This window comes from Bos indicus, chromosome 2 (genome assembly GCF_029378745.1).
Source record: "Bos indicus isolate NIAB-ARS_2022 breed Sahiwal x Tharparkar chromosome 2, NIAB-ARS_B.indTharparkar_mat_pri_1.0, whole genome shotgun sequence".
In the NCBI taxonomy this organism is placed as follows: domain Eukaryota; kingdom Metazoa; phylum Chordata; class Mammalia; order Artiodactyla; family Bovidae; genus Bos; species Bos indicus.
In genome coordinates this window covers 59174130-59191956 of record NC_091761.1, presented here as the reverse complement: position 1 = coordinate 59191956, position 17827 = coordinate 59174130, and the positions used below count along the sequence as shown (strand labels likewise).

Here is a 17827-nt window from a genome sequence, read left to right as displayed (position 1 = left end):
GTGTTTAGGGCCCAGGGAGTAAGAATCTTATTAAACTCGACATATGTACAATTCATTCTACCCCTTGAATAATATATCAGTTTTAGATGGCAAAAGTTATAGATAATTTGGACAAATAAGACAGGGGTCCAGCAGTATACTAATGATTGTGGTACTCAAAGAATTTAAAAGATTTAATGGAGAGAAGAAAAGACAAATCTGATAGTGGTCTACAGATATATTAAAGGCTTTCTACAGGAAGTGAAGATAGATCTGTGTTATGTTGCTTCAGTCAGCAAGGGGTGGAATGATAGAGATTACAACTCCACATGAGCTAGAATTTTTTAAAAACTATAGCCGTTCCAACACTTTTGCCCAGGGTGCCATAGGAACAGTTCCGGCATGGTCTATCAGAATAAACTAGATGCTAAAATCTTTGCATTTTTAAGGTTATATGAGTATATGATTGTATATGATTGCAATGCCAAAGAGTAAACATTCTTGCAGATTCCACAAATTCTAAGCCTCCTTCCAGGCATATATATTCCTACTATTATGTGCCACCTGCTTTAAAACGTCTCCCTTAATCCTCCAGAACACAGTAAATACTCCTCCAGGACACCATACTTACTTCTAATATTTTAACCATATATTGCTTTTTGTCATCTTTTGGAACCTATTATACATTTCTTTATTATTCAGCTTTAGGTTTCTATATCTTAGGTACAAAATAGGTTCCTCTGTGTGAGTTTATCCTCTATAATACTTACTAGAATACAGTGGAGTTGGTAGAATCTCAGATAATATTTGTGGAGTGAATAGATTTCTTTATCTACGAAGTAACAAGTAAACACACCCACTTTCTCTGCCTCTCCATGTGGTTTCGAGGGTCAAATGAGATAAAGTGTCTAAAAGCACTTTGAAAAGTATAAACTGTTACACAAATGTAAGGGATTATTATTTCAGAGGGGGTTCTCTCAGTTAAAACCTTCCATGTCAGGTTGAAAATAATGGCAATGGAGGAATGGTTTTTGAAAAACTCAATCTGAAAAGGAACTTGTCCCTTCTGGGTGCAAATTATAAGACTCCTGCAAAAAACTGTTTGTGCATATTTTTTGTTTGTTTCTAAATAGCATAATGAGCTATGGTCTTTCAGGGAGAATGTTGCTCTGATAGAAGTAATTCACAATGTAGAAAATTGCCCTTGTGTACTTTCAGAAAGGAATTGCAAACAAATGAGCTATTTTGTTTTCTCAAGCAAAGGGACTTACTGGGCATGGGTGGCAGCTGTTCAAGTCCATCTGGTCAAGAATTCACTAAGATCATAATGTGAAAGTAGCTCAAATAGAGATTTGCACGACAGTCTGCAAATGTTCCTTTAGAGACAAAATTGTTTCTCAGGCCAATAATCTGCATTTTTTTTAAGTCTCTAAATATGGGTTTCTGGAATAATTCATAACAGCTTTAAGGGACAATTATGGTACACTGGGAAAGTCACCCACATTGCATGACCTACTTGTTCTCTTGGCTTGTGAGCATTTGTTTAGACTCAGCCTTGATTATATCAGAATTTTAAAAACAAATCCTTATTTTTTTTTAAGGACAACTTTTCTAGACAAAATATTGTAATCAAATAAAGGATGTGGTTAAATTTTTGAAGACCCTTATTAACTCTGAAATGATATTTTAAAACTTAAATAAGACATGTATGCTCATAAACAAGGGGGAAGGAAAATAATTAATTGAAAATTCATAAAAACTTATTAGGAAATATGCAAATGAGAAAGAGAAAAATGACAGAAGTATGGCCTATAATATAATCGATTTTATTTATATAACCCCTTCAAATATTTCTAGCACTTTAACATGCTTTTTCTTTTTTAAACATTTTATTGATGATAGTTGATTTATAATGTATTAATTTCTACCATATAGCAAGTGAATCAGTTACATATGTGTGTATTTTCATATTCTTTTCCATCATGGTTTACCATAGGATATTGAATATAGCCCCCTGTGCTATACAGTAGGACCTTTTTTGTTTTACTTTCTGGCCATGCCCCACAGCGTGTGGGAATCTTAGTTCCCTGGCCAGGGATCAAACTCATGCCCCCTGCATTGGCAAGGGAAAGCATAGAGTCTTAACCACTGGATGACTAAGGAAGTCCAAGGACCCTTTTCCTTATAAGATTATATGAAGAATGTTGTAAGGTAGAGGGTATATGTTTTACAGATGAGCAAACAGATGCAAAACGGGTTGAATTACTGATCTTGTATTTCCACAGCTGAAGTACAAACATACTCTGGGTTGTCCTTTATGTCTGGGGCCACTGCTTTAGTCCTATTTGCTACAATTCTCCAGAGTACTTGACACTGATCCCACCACCTCTGAGCCCTCTCCTTATCCCCACCGTCCTACCTTCTCTAAGCCAAAAACCTGTCTCTTTTCTTCAGAATCCTCATGAAACTTCAGGAACATAGATAGGCAGGGAGCTTATTTCCAGGCTTGTTTCAGAATTATCCTCCAGTGGACTAGGGCTGCTTTAGAACTGGGAAGAGGAGCCAAAGTGCACGGGAAAGTGGATATTAGTTCTAGAGTTTGAGTGAGAGGCACTGGGGCAATCTCATCTCTCCCTAGGATGTCCTAAAATCCCTGATATATCCATCTCAAGCTCAAATACCAATCCATCAGCCAAAGGCCATGGCCTGTCTTTGCAACTCAGATTACAGAATACCTCATAAATTCTTGGACAGGCACTCTTCACTCAGGGAATTCCAGGGATTTCTCACTTGTCTCCTCAATAAATTAGGAGGTACAGTATAGGGACATCTGGCAGGCATTTCCACTGGAAACCCAACCTCAGCCCACTAGTGCTTAGGGGTTAATGCTGACTTTTGAAAGTTATGGTAGGTTTATCATCAGGGTCTCTTACTGCCTGTTCCAATAAGCACTGCAATCAGATCAGAAAACTTTCATCCCTTCAAGATATCCAGCTCCAGCTAATCCAGAATGGTGAAATGAAATAAGCTGACGATAGATTCAGATGTTTGTGGGGAAACATAGATTTGGTAGCAAAGTGACTGAATTTGCAATTCCCCATTCTATAGTCAATAGGGTTCAAGTAGATCACCTGTGGATTGAGGGAGCAGAAGTCAGGTTCAGAGGTTATCTATTATAAAAGGCTCCTATTGACTTCTTAGGGCCAGGAGATGCATAATACTCATCTCTGGGAGGGGGAAGGTCTGGGCTTTTGAAGCAAGGGTGAATGTCTAGGTGTGACTCACAGTTCTCAGAAGGGACCCCTGGATCCAGGCCCAGTGTGTTAACAAAAACCTGGCATAGCATAGGATTTTGCTGCTGCTGCTAAGTCGCTTCAGTCGTGTCCAACTCTGTGCGACCCCACAGACAGCAGCCCACTAGGCTCCTCCTTCCCTGTGATTCTCCAGGCAAGAATAATGGAGTGGGTTGCCATTTCCTTCTCCAACGCATGCATTCATGCTAAGTTGCTTCAATCGTGCCTGACTCTATGAGACCCTGTGGACAGCAGCCCACCAGGCTCCTCTGTCCACAGTATTCTCTAAGCAAGAATACTGGAGTAGGTTGCCATTTCCTTCTCCTATCGGATTTTGAGCAATATTAATAGAATGAATGTTTATGGAGGAACAACTATCTGACCTATATCTTGGTAAGCAAGATACTTAGAATTCTTCAAACATATTTCAGTTGTTCGCCTATTTATTCTGTCATCCAGAATGAGCTCTTCAAAAAGGAAACTATGTCTTGCTCATGTCCATCTCCCAGTGGCCAATATAATTCCAGACATCCAATAAGCAATCAATGTTTTCAGAAGGAACAAACCAGGTAAATCTACTTACTCATTGTCCTATATCTCAGGTGAAGAAGGGCCAGGATTTGGAAAAAGACTCAAGCACTACATTGGATCTGGGTGAATGGATCCCATAACAGAGGTAAATGGAGACCAAAGCAGCATGTCCAATACAATAGCATGATAGCAGGCAATATTCCAGGTAAGTAAATATCAACAAAGGTTTACAAATGAAATGTTGGCCTATCCACACAGATGAGTGGCTTATGAATTACAGGAAGTATAAGCAAATTGGAATGAGGGGTATCTGTCATTACAGAGTAGGGTCCAAGCCAAAGGTCTAGGATCTAGGACTGCATTTCCCCTTCCAGAGATGGGTGATGGCAGATGACAAAAGAGGACCTTGGGAAGAGGGATAAAGCTGAAGCTTAGTCACCAAACTTAAATGTTTAGAGAACAGGGAAATAAGACAGTGTGAGACAGATCTATTTAGCAAGACTAAGATATGACATTAGAGTAGAGGCAAAGAAAGCAGGATCGAACCACAGCTTCCAGACATGTCGCCATGTACATCTCCCAGCAACGTTTCAGGGTTAGTGTGGAAAGTCAAGTGAAGTGAAGTGAAAATCTCTCAGTCTTGTCCAACTCTTTGCGATCCCATGGACTGTAGCCTGCCAGGTTCCTCTGTCCATGGAATTCTCCAGCCTAGAATACTTGAGTGTGTAGCCGTTTCTTTCTCCAGTGGATCTTCCCGACCCAGGGATCAAACTGGAGTCTCCTGCATTTCTGTGGAAAGTCGAGGCAGTAGTAAAACTGCAGAAGGGCTTTACATGGCCACAGCTCAGGTAAGATAAGAGACTAGAAACCATCCCTGAACCAACATTTGCAGTACTGGATTTGATTTGGGATGTTTGTTCTAACAAACACCAATTTAATTTCCTGACATTTTCCAGGATGTTTACAAAACCTAATTTCCTTGGAAAGGATTTTTAAACATTAATTATATTATAGAAACTTATTTCACTGTGCACACTTTAGAAAAAGGTGTATTTATAGAGTTGGAGCTTTCTCTACGAGAGAAAGCAGGAGGAAATGTCTTTACAAAGTGTCTACTCCAGCTACTCCTTACATATGTATTCTTAAAATAATTACTTGACATATTTATATGTACATCTTTAGTTTAATATCTTACCTAATTGCCCAACAAGCTAATTCAATGTTGTTGGTGATGCATTAAATGAACAAAAGATAAACTGGGTAATAGAGAATGCAGGGAGCCTAGTGGCCCATGAAATCATTGGATTTGCAAAGTGATTTTCTTCTCAGTGCTGTGCACTATCTGAGAATAAAATCTGTTGGCAAAGCACTTTAGTAGCATCCAATGGATTAGAATATACAAACATTAGGAATGCTGCACGGGGTCAAACCAATGTTCCATCCAGGCCAGACTATTACAGAAGTAACATAAGATGTTTTTGGAGATCAAAGCTTTCTGGTGCAATACCAGTTTATAATGATAGGAGTATTTAATGTATCTTCCTAAAATCCCTTTGTGAACCAACATGTAACCAATTTACCATTTTATACAAACACCTGAATTTTACTTCTATTTTCCCCCTTCATGTTGTAAGTTTCATTCCCCTTTTTCTACTTTCAGACTTCTAGACATTTATACTGTTTCCTTAAAATACAAATTCTTCCTGGTATTTCAAACTGTCCCCATCCCACTTAACTCTGCAGCAATAGTTCTCAATATAATATCTCAATATTCCAGCAGCAGAACTAGCTGGAAAATTATTATTAGAAATGCAGGTTCTCAGGCCCCACTCTGGGCCCCAGAAAATTGGGGCTGGGGTCCTGGAACCTGCATTTTATCAAGCCCTCCAGGTGATTCTGTAGTATGCTCACAGGTAAGAGCTACTGCTATACAGCAAATTTATTCATCAATGTTCTGGCAAAAACATATGCATTTACTCTTCATATGTACCTTGGTAACTTTTGATCTTTCAGTTGTCAACAAAAACATTTAAAACTTCATATATTGAAATACAAAATGAAATTGGAGGAGACAATATTGGTAGTAAACAACTATAAAGCAGTTAGAGTCATTAAGTTCAGGGAAAGCAGGCATTACACCTTAAGAACACAATTAGCATCACATTTTAAAAACATACCCACAAAATTGATAATATAGAGTGAAGATCCTTAATCACAAAGACAGGACGTTCATTATATTATAGTATATGCTATGCTATGCTATGCTAAGTCACTTCAGTCATGTCCGACTCTGTGTGACCCCAGAGACGGCAGCCCACCAGGCTCCCCCGTCCCTGAGATTCTCCAGGCAAGAACACTGGAGTGGCTTGCCATTTCCTTCTCCAATGCATGAAAGTGAAAAGTGAAAGTGAAGTCACTCAGTCGTGTCAGACTCTTCACGACCCCGTGGACTGCAGCCTACCAGGCTCCTCCGTCCATGGGATTTTCCAGGCAAGAGTACTGGAGTGGGGTGCCATTGCCTTCTCTGATTAGTATATAATATAATATAAAATATAGTATCATTATATAAAGTCACATTCATTATATCCAAATTCCTTTGATCAAAGAATAAATTATTAAATCATTTTGGAGATATTTTCATAAAAATGAAAATCATAAATGTGTTTCAAAAATAATGAAGCAAACTGAGATACATATTAAATAATTATCATTTGAATATCTGAAGTTGCCAGAAACATGTGTCCTTATTAATCTATTTGTCCTATTTGAAACATAATGTCCATTATTTTTTTTCAATAATTTTATTGTGATAAATATATACAACATAAAATTTACCATCTTAACCCTTCTTAAGTGCATAGTTCAGTAGTATTAAACATTTTCATCATGCTGTATAACCATCACCACCATATTATCTCCATACATTTTATCTCATAAAATTCAAACTCTATATTCATTAAACAATAACTCCACATCCTCCCAAACTCCATCCCCTGGCAACTGGCATTCTACTTTCTGTCTCCATGATTTTGACTACTCTAAGTAGAATCATACAGTATCTGTCTTTCTGTGAATGGATTATTTCCCTTAATATAATGTCCTGTATGTTCATCCACTGCATAGCAATTGAAGAATTTCCTTCCTTTTTAAGGCTGAATAATATTCCACTATACATATAAATATTTTGTTTATTCATTCACGCATCAATTAATACTTATTTTGCTTCCACATTTAGCTACTGTGAATCAGGCTACTATGAACACGGGTGTACAAATATGTCCCAGAGACCCTGCTTTTAATCTGGAGGGTATGCATCCAGAAATAGAATAGCGGGATCATATGGTAATTCTATTTTTAGTTATTTGAGAAACTGCCATACTGTTTTCCACAAGGGCTCTACCATTTTAGATTTCCACTCATAGTGTACAAGGGTTCCTCTTCTACATCCTTACCAATGCTTGTTGTTATCTAGTTTTTTTTATAGTTGCTGTCGTTCAATCGCCAAGTTGTGTCTAACTTGATAGTAGCCATGCTAATAGGGGTGAGGTAATATATCATTGCAGTTTTGATTTGCAGCTGCCGTCCATGGGGTCGCACAGAGTCGGACATGACTGAAGTGACTTAGCAGTAGCAGTAATTATGTACTAATTATTGAAATCAGGAAGTGTGAGTTCCAGTTTGTTTTGTTCAAAATCGTTTTGACTAAGGTCCACTAATTTTTTAAATTAATTTTAATTAATCTTTAATTAATTTCCATGTTAATTTTAGGGTCATATTTTCTAATTCTGCAGAAAAAAGTCATTAGGATTTTGAAGATGTTTACATTGAATCTGTAGATTGCTTTGGACAGTACTGGCATTTTAACAGTAATAAGTCTACTACTTGATAAACATGAGATGTATTTCCATTTATTTATGTCTTCTTTAATTTTGTTCAGCAATGTTTTATAGTTTCCAGACTAATTATTTTTTTTACTGTACAGATCCCTTAAATCATGTAGAAAACAAACAGTCCAGTTACAAACCAATGTTACAATAATAAAACTTTTTATTATAAAGTTTTTACATTATTATTATATGTGTAATATAAAGCATTATATGACAAAGCTTTTATAATCACTCATGTAGTTACCATTGCTGAAATTTTTATTTCTTGCAACTTTGCTGCTGCTGCTAAGTCACTTCAGTTGTGTCCGACTCTGTGCAACCCCATAGATGGCAGCCCATCATGCTCCCCTGTCCCTGGGATTCTCCAGGCAAGAACACTGGAGTGGGTTGCCATTTCCTTCTCCAATGCATGAAAGTGAAAGGTGAAAGTGAAGTCACTCAGTCATGTCAGACTCTTCCCGACCCCATGGACTGCAGCCCACCAGGCTCCATGGGATTTTCCAGGCAAGAGTACTGGAGTGGGGTGCCATTGCCTTCTCCCTTGCAACTTTGAGTTTCTGTCAAATGTCCTTTCATTATTTCACTTTGCAGGAGTCTTGAGCATTTCTTGCAGGGCCAGTCAAGTTAAGGAACTCCTTCAACTTTTGATTATCTGTGAGTTTCTTAATTTCTTCCTCACTTTTGAAGGACGGTTTTGCTGGAAATCTTGCTTAACAGGTTTTTGTTTCCTTTTATATTGGCCCACTGCCTTCTGGTCTCCAAAGTTTCTGATGAGAAATCTGCTGATAATCTTATTGAGAATCCCATACATGTGATGATTTGCTTCTCTCTTCCTATTTTCAAGATTTTCTCTTTATCTTGGTCTTTCAAAGGTTTGATTATAATATGTCTCCATATGAGTCTCTTTGAGTTCATTTTGTTTGGATTTCACTGATTATCTTGGATGTTTATATTCAGGTTTTTCATCAAACTTGGGAAGTTTTTAGGCATTATTTCTTCACGTATTCTGTTTTCCTTTTTTCTCTCTCTTTTCTTCTGGAGCTCCCATGATGCATACATTAGGCTCTGTTTACTTTTCTTCAATCTTCTTTCTTTATGTTTCTCAGACTAATTAATTTTCATTGTCCTAGCTTCAAACTCATTGAGTCTTTCTTTTGTATGCTCAAATCTGCCTTTGAATTCCTCTAGTCACATTTTCAGTTCAGTCATTGCGCTTTTCAGTTCGGAATTTCTTTTTGGCTTGTTTTAGATTTTCTATCTATTTCTTGATATTTCCATTTTACTCGTACACTTTGCTTGTTTGTTTTTTGTTTCTTTGTTTTTTTCTTTCTCCATATTGTCCTTTAGTTCTTAGACTGTTTTAGAGAAGTTATTTTAAAGTATTTGTCTAGTATATATGTCGTTAGATCTTTCTCAGGGACAGTTTCTGTTTATTTTTTCATTGAAAGGACCATACTTTCCTACTTCTTTGTATACCATGCAATTTTTTTGTTGTTGTTGAAAACTGACAATTTGAATCTAACAACACAGTAACTGCGGAAATCAGGTTCTCCCCCTTCCAGACTTTGTCGTTTTATGTTGTTTCTTTGTGTTTTTTTTTTTTGATTGTCTGATTGTTTGGTCTGTCTTTGTGCTGAGGGTCAGGTATGAACTTAAGGTCTTTTCTGAGCCTTTTCCTAGGCATATATGGCACTTCCTAGTTTTCCCAGGATATCAGTTCAGTTCAGTTGCTCGGTCATGTCTAACTCTTTGCAACCCCATGGACTGCAGCACGCCAGGCCTTCCTGTCCATCACCAACTCCCAGAATTTACTCAAACTCATGTCCATTGAGTCTGTGATGCCATCCAACCATCTCATCCTCTGTCATCCCCTTCTCCTCCCGCCTTTAACCTTTCCCAGCATCAGAATCTTTTCAAATGAGTCAGTTCTTCACATCAGGTGGCCAAAGTATTGGAGTTTCAGCTTCAACATCAGTCCTTCCAATGACTATTCAGGACTGATTTCCTTTAGGATTGACTGGATCTCCTTGCAGTCCAAGGGACTCTCAAGAGTCTTCTCCAACTTCCCAGGATATAGGGTTGTTTTTGAATGTCATTGTCTTTAATGTCTGTCTCCCAAAAGCAAGGAAAAGAAAATGAAGGACAGACTAAAACAGCATTAGCCCTTTAAATGCCCTGGAAGTCACTTCAACAGAGAGGGAGGGACTTGTAACAAAGGAGTAGGTGGGTAAGCAAATGCTGCTTGCCTCTTTGTATGCACTTCTGTGGTCAGAAACAGCTAGCAGTGATCAGAGCACAGATCCTCAATATTTGGAAGACAGGATCACCTTTGTCTGCCTAGTCTCCAACTAGCTGTGTTCAAGGTACTGTGCACTGTTGTCAGCCACGTGATTGTGGTGGGGATGGGTAGGTACTACTGTCCTATGTGCTGATAATTGTAATTAACTGCAATTTACCATCTGGGTAGTCCCCTAGAAGTTGTCTTCAACAGACTCCAGAGTTCCAAAATTGTTAGACAGATTCTGCCAGTACAACTGCTGTCTAGGTAGAGAGATAGATTCCTGGTGTTTCTCATTCTGCCATCTTCCTGTTTGTTAGCTTTTAAACATGCTCCAGAAGCTGATGATTTTGGATCAGATTTCACAATGACATTATCTCATGTGATCATCAAGGTGGCAATTTTTACACATAATGCTTTTATTTTTTAGACTGAAATGAAAACTTCATAATCATTGTCTTATTCTGAATTATACTCTCATTACACAAGAGAACTCTGTTTTCATGTTCAGTTGATTGTTGAAAGAGAGAATGTGTGCTGGTGTTCTAATGAGCATTTCTGGGGTCACCCTGACAAGAACAGTGTGCCAATCCCAGACCAGCTACATCACAGATTAAAATAATGGCGGAAAAAAATATCTTCCTGAGTCAATGTCCTTGCAGAACCAAGTACTCAGTCAGCAAGTGAAGAAACTGGTGCAAAACATTGTTAAATTTAGTGGGGAAAAAGAGTTGTAATTTTCTCATATTCTTTGTCACCCACTGTCTGACATGTTTTTATCCACTCAGTTGTTCTCCAGATTTCAAAAAAGATTTCTAATAATAATATAATATTCACATAATAAATGTGAATAATTCTATCATCAAATTGTTCATGTTCTTTAAATGTCTGTTCTTAATAATTATATGCTAGACTTTGAATGTGAAGATAATACCTCTGATGCAGCATTCATAATGGATATATGCCTTGAGTTATTGTGTTTTGCTAGAGGAGTAGTTTGTATCGATCCCTATCACCACAATTTAAGTTATCATGTGACCAATAGTACCACCTGCACAATGCAAGTGTGGCTTGAAACTTATACCAAATATAGGACTGATCAAACAAGCTGATGTGAGAATTCAGCAAAGGGCCTTTGGCCTCACTAACTACAGGAACTGGCAAAAGGCAGTGGTTCATCCATCACCCATTAAATAGATACTTTATTTTCAGAAAAATTCAAAGGACAAAAATAAAGACTATGTGCTACCATAAGTCTGCTGCTCTGGATACTTGAATGACAAAAGATAAAATCAACAGGCTGGGAGCTTTGCAATGGTCAGGAAGAATTAACAATGTGTTCAGGCAATAAAAGAATAGGAGAAAAGAATGTCCTGGTGACACAAGAACTTAGAATACCATGGAGCATTCTGAAGAAAACAGATGAAACTACAGGATTAGAACAAAGGGAGGTCTTTCTGAGCAAACTGGAGGTACTGGACTTGAAATCCAAGTTTAAGATTAATTCAACATTCTTCTCACACATACTTTTTAGGTATGAAAATTTTAGTAGTAGTAGTAGTGTATGTTTACAAATGTAAACAAATGTGGCTCAGCTGGTAAAGGATCTGCCTGCAATGTGGGAGACCTGGGTTCAGTCCCTGGGTTGGGAAGATCCCCTGGAGAAGGAGAAAGCTACCCACTCCAGTATCCCGGCCTGGAGAATTCCATGGACTGTACAGTTACAAAGACTACAAAGGGTTACAAAGAGTCAGACACAGCTGAGGGACTTTCACTTTCCCAAAGATGTATAATCAAGAATATCAATCCCTGAAATTAAGGTGGTTATAAACCCTGCCTCCTCTAGATACTCCTGTATCATGCTGGTGCCTCATGTGTAAATATTAACAGTTCCCCCATTAGTTCACAAAAGTGAACGGTGTCTTGGTGTGCGTGTGTGTGCGCACGTGCACGTGTGCATAAAGCTTTGGTTTTTGTTCTTTTTTGTTTCTTTGCAAAGTTGGAATGATAGTATACATGTGGTCCTAAAACTTTATTCAATGAATATGAATCTTAGAATCTCTATTTTTTAGTTATTCAAGATAATCCATTTTAACCTACTACTTACTCTCCATTAAATATAGTTATTTAATCCTCTATTAAAAACATTTGCATTGTTTCAAATTTTGCATGACTACAAATAATTTTGCCATGCATAATTTTTTGCCATAACTTCATGCACATCTTAATATTTCTGTGGGATAAATTTTTGGAAATGGTATTATTAGACTAAAAGCCTAAATTATAATTAATATTCATCCAGTACTCTTGCCTGGAAAAGCCCATGGATGGAGGAGCCTGGTGGGCTACAGTCTATGGAGTCACAAAGAGTTGGACAGGACTGAGCAACTTCACTTTCTTTTCACTTCTCAATATTCTCAAGTATTAATTTGGAATCTTCAGTTAAATAACTCACAAACTACAACTGTTTCCCTTTAATAATATTTCTATTTTAAACTTAAGAGTTTCATTCTTTAAGTCCACAAAGATTGCTAGGCTTCTTTATATATAAAACTACAATAACCTATCAAACTAAGCTGTTTCATGTACCATAAAATTCATGAATCCTTGGCTTTTATGACTCTGTGAAGTCAGTTAAATAGTCTTCCTTGTTAAACTAGGAGGAATGGTAGGAAGAAGTAGAATATTCTGGAATCAGTTTGCTGGAATCAGTGCAGTGTGGCTGCACTGTTGTGTGTGAAGCATGTGCTGGCTCTGACTCAGAGATACCCACACGGTCATCTTCCTGTTGCTCTGGTGCCTGAGTCTGTTCCAGTCCATTAAGACATGCGTAAAAGGCACACAGGCTGAAACTCCATCCCTTTGTTCCTTTATTTCAGCCTTGCTAATTTGCTTCCTTTCTTTTCCCTTTATGTATTCCTCCTTCCTTCTACTTTTATTCCACCCCCAGCTTTTTCCTAAATCATCAAATATATACCAATAAAATGACAAGTATGGGTATTGAAGAAGACACAAGTGACTAAGATGGAGCTCTTGCCCTTGAAAAGCCCACGGTTTAGTCAGGGAGACAGACACGTAAATAAAGAATTAGACAGCCTGATGAGTGCTATAATTATGTATCTAATATCATTAACAAGATAAAGAAAACTGAGCAACTAATTTAGCTAGGAGGAATCAAGACAGCCGTACAGAGGAGACAGTACTTCTGATGTGTCTGGAAGGTCACTCCTTTCAAGCATGGGAGAGGGCTATTTGGGGACATGGACAGATGGGCCCTAGGCTCAGGACTTCATCAAACACAGGCTGCAACTGGAGGGCAGGTGATGTCATTCTGCCCTCAGTCTCTAACCCACTTAACACAGACAGTAGTAATCAAGTTGTAATACAGAAGTTTTTCTTGTACCTGAGTATGTCACTGCTACCTGAGGGGGAAAATGCTCCTGAAACAATGGAATTTAAAAAAATGAAGTAAAAGAAGAGGAAGAGGATGAGATATGTGGAGACAGTAGCATGGATGCGTATACACTATGCCCCATAGTGTATTACACTATGTAAATAGACAGCCAATGGGAACTTGCTATAAAACTCAGGGAACTCAAACTGAGACTCTGTAATAACCTAGAGGGGTGGGAATGGGTGGGAGGGAGACTCAAGAGGAAGGGGATATATGTACACCTATGGTTAATTCATGTTGGTGTATGACAGAAATCAAACTGATATTGTAAACCAATCATCAATCGATTAAAAATAAATAATTTTTTAAGACAACCTTGGAAAAAAAAGAATGAAGTAATGCCACGCATAGCAACATGGATGGACCTAGAGACTGTTATATTAAGTGAAGTCGGACAGAGAAAGATGAATACCATATGGTATCATTTACATGTAGAATCTAAAATAAGACACAAATGAACTTACCTACAAAACAGAAACAGACTCACAGTCATAGAGAAGAGACTTGTGGTTGCCAAGGGGCAGAGGTGTAGGGGAGGGATGGATTGGGAGATTGGGATTAGCAGATGCAAACTATATAGAATGGATATACGTATCCATGTATAGAACAGATAAACAACAAGGTCCTGCTGTGTATCCCAGGCAACTATATCAATGTTGTCTAATAAACAATAATGGAAAAGAATATAAAAAAGAAAAAATATATAAAAGTACATATTTATGTGTATATATATATATATAACTGAATCAGTTTGCTATATAGCAGATTTTAACATAATATTGTAAACCAACTATACTTCAATAAAATAAGTTTTACAAAAAGGAACAATGCATCTAGCTTCTATTGGTTTCCTGTCTTTGTAAAAATAATCTCAGAATCTTGATTTCCTCTCTTTAGAAGTATAATGTTTAAATATATAAAATTTTTTAATCCATCATTTTTGACATTTGTAAGGATTTCTTCATAAATTAGACCAAATGCTTGCATATTCCCATTTTATACACACTGTTCTTCATTCTGGCTTATTCCCAAAGGTCAATACATGGTGAATAGATAGGTGCCAATCATGTTGCCAAGAAGGAACATGGTGAGGCTCATACAGGTAGATGTAGTAGCTACACACATCATTAGAATTGCTAAGCAAAATCACCAGACTATATCCTACCTCTAGAATGAAGCTTCTGAGACCTACCTTCCGTCTGTGTGCATGAGTGTGTGTGCATGAGTGTGTGTGCATGAGTGTGTGTGCATGAGTGTGTGTGCATTTCCTTCTAAGGAACTGAAAGTGTTTCTCAAACTTTGGGTATTTCACAATAAGTTTAGATATCATTTTTATTACTGATTCAATTTTATATAATTTGTTATTTAATCATACTGCCTTCATACTAGAGGTAACCTAGTTATATTAATCTGGACAGATTATGCTATGGTAACAAATCATCAAATATCAGTGGCTTTAAAGCCTGAAGATTTGTTTGTAGATCACACTGCAGGGAAATTGCATGTCTGTAGGGGCTTTGCTCTGTATTATCCTTATTGAAGGGCTAAGGCTAATGGAGGTTCTACCATCTGGAACATTTCCAAGTGTGGCAGTAGGGGAAGAAGGTTCTAGATCATCTCAGCTGACAATTGTGTGGCCAGAAATGGCACACATCATATCTAGCAGTAATCCATTGTCTAGAATTAGTTGCACAGCCATGCCTAATTTCAAAGGGAGGAGAAGCAAATGCCTGGAAGAAAGCGTGTCAGAAATAGTTTTCTAGGGAGCAGGTGAGGTGCTCATGGCCTGTGACCAGGGCCTGATCCAACTGGGTGAAGTGTGGAGTTTCCAAGGAAATCAAATGGTGCAGTTGGAGTGCATAGCATACCCTGTGTGACTCTGGGTATATGGGGAAGTCAGTGCAGGTCCTGATGGAGGGGTAGGGAGAGGATGGGATGGGATGTACTGAACATGGGGACGGGGAGTGGTTCAGAGAATGGTGGAATCAGCCCTGAGGAACTGCAGCTGAGACCACTCTTCTCAGAGAAAGTTCAATTTCTAGGGATCTCAGGACTTGCAGGGGAGGCCTGGGGTTGATCTGGGTTGCCCTGGTTCTAGAGCTCTTAATTTCAGACTTGTGGGTAAGGAGTCTGGCTCATACCACCTAGCATGCAAACCCCAATACTGGTGGATACCTCACCCATGCCCTACTTGTCTCAGAGGCTCAGCCAGCTGCAAGGAGGGCTGGGGCTGTGACCCAAAGACTGTGCAGGGAAGAGACTGCCCAATGCCAGAACAGGGGAAGGAACTGCACACATGTGGGTGGTAAATCTGTACCTTTCAGGACCCATAGGACCTGCAGGTGGCACACAGAATTCTAGTGCAGAAACCTGGGGGTCCAATCCTCCATCTGCCAAGGCCCGAGGCCACAGCAACCTGAACACACTTTTCTGTTGCACACTCTTGGGGCCAGCAACTGCAAGATGTCTAAAATTCATTCTGGGAGACCAACACTGCCTGTTCCTTAAGCCTTTCCCCTGAAGTGCAGACTTAGGGCATTGCTGTCTCTTTCTGATGGTAAAACCAACAGGATTTCCTCACAGTTGGGACGAGGATGTCAGAGAAACAGAGGTATACAGGATGATGCCAAGGGTTTGGGCTTCAGTAGGTGAAAGTGGGGTGGGACTAGGGTGAGGGGAGTGAGGTGCTGAAGACATAGATTTTAAGGAGGCACTCATTTTCAGGGTCATGCAAAAGCACTGTTGGCAGTTGCACAATGCTCTGAAAATCTTCAATTTCATATCTAAGCAACTCACTTGCTTCACCCTGGCTCCAGTCCTGGCCCCAGTAGAATGGTGTCACCAAGAACTGAGTTGGGGTACGCTGTAAAGAAGCAGGTTTTGTGAGAGTGCAGTAAATAGAAGAATTCTGGTTCTAGACATGTTGACTGTGAGATGGCTCTTGAAAATCCAACTGGAGGTAGCAAATGGCCAGTGCAATCACTGATTCTGTATCTCAGGAGAGAGGTCTAGACTAAAGTTATACATCAGGAAGGTATTATAGGGTTAGATAAATGCATGAAAGCAATGAGTATAGACAGATGGATAAGAGGTTCAAGGAGTGATCCAGGAAATATTTTCACTTGTTCTAAGAGAGGAGAGGATCCACCAAAGGACCTAGAAGTAGAGGAGTCAGTGAGAGAAGGAAAACTAGGAGTGCAGAGTCCTATAGACAAGTGAAGAAAATGCTTCGAGGAGTAGGGAATAATCAATCATGTTTCATGTTGCTATATCAAGTTAGATGAGGATTGAGGCTAGAACACTGGCATCCCTAACATGGAGGTCATTGATGATGCTGACTAAAAACATTCAGAGCTGGGAACAAAAGCATGAACAGAGGACATTGATCAGAGAGAGAAGAAGGAGAAGGGGAGTTCAAATTAGCAAGTATTGACAACTCTTTGAATGAACAGAGACATGGAGAGTCTGGAGAAGGAAGAGAACGTAGTTGGAGAAGGCAATGGCAACCCACTCCAGTACTCTTGCCTGGAAAATCCCATGGATGGAGGAGCCTGGTAGGCTGCAGTCCATGGGGTCGAGAAGAGTTGGACATGACTAAGCGACTTCACTCTCACTTTTCACTTTCATGTATTGGAGAAGGAAATGGCAACCCACTCCAGTGTTCTTGCCTGGAGAATCCCAGGGATGGGGGAGCCTGGTGGGCTGCTGTCTATGGGGTCGCACAGAGTTGGACACGACTGAAGCGACTTAGCAGCAGCAGCAGCAGCAGCAGCAGCAGTTTCTCCAGCTTTCCAATCTCTCAAGTCCAGGTTTTGCAATGGGTCTTCTGAAATCCTGAGTTTTCAGCAGGTAGGGATTTGAAATTAAAAACACATTATTCTAATGGGTGAGAAAACTTCTACAAGAGAGTTTTTTCCACCAGGACATGTGTAACAGGAAGTGGTAACATGTGGCAATTCAACAAGGATCAGCAACTTTTTCTCTGAATTTGTTTGATTTGGCAATCATTTGGCTCTGCAACTGAATCATCATTTACCATTTTTTTTTAAAGTCTCACATGCTGATGCTAGTTAAGACCAATACATTTTACCCTGCCAACTTCTGCTTATGACTGAGGATCTAAAAGTGTGTTCAGAGGTACTTTGAACAGACTCTTTGAAGATAGTGCATCTTTCAGTAGATCCACAGAATGGTAAATATAACTTGATAATCATGCCAAACATTTCTTTGCATTGTAAAATTGAATCAGCAGCTTTGCATAATAAAGGGCTAAAATTATGAATCACATAAGATTTGCCTGAAAGTTGATTGTTCAGGCTCAGAATTCTCTGCTGAATACTCTTATGCTTGCTTTTGTATTTATCCATTTTCATATGACTGCTTACAGCAGACGTTTCGTTTGCTA

At 38.8% G+C, this 17827-nt stretch overlaps 1 protein-coding gene across 1 annotated transcript in view; it reads left to right on the top strand.

The window, feature by feature from the left end:
• Nucleotides 1-9967: 9967 nt before the first annotated feature.
• Nucleotides 9968-17827, top strand: part of HNMT (histamine N-methyltransferase) — a 93837-nt gene continuing 85977 nt past the window's right edge. The window contains exon 1 of the mRNA XM_019973366.2: nucleotides 9968-10053. The gene's annotated coding sequence lies outside the window, so the exon portion shown is untranslated. The remainder of the gene's footprint in view (nucleotides 10054-17827) is intronic.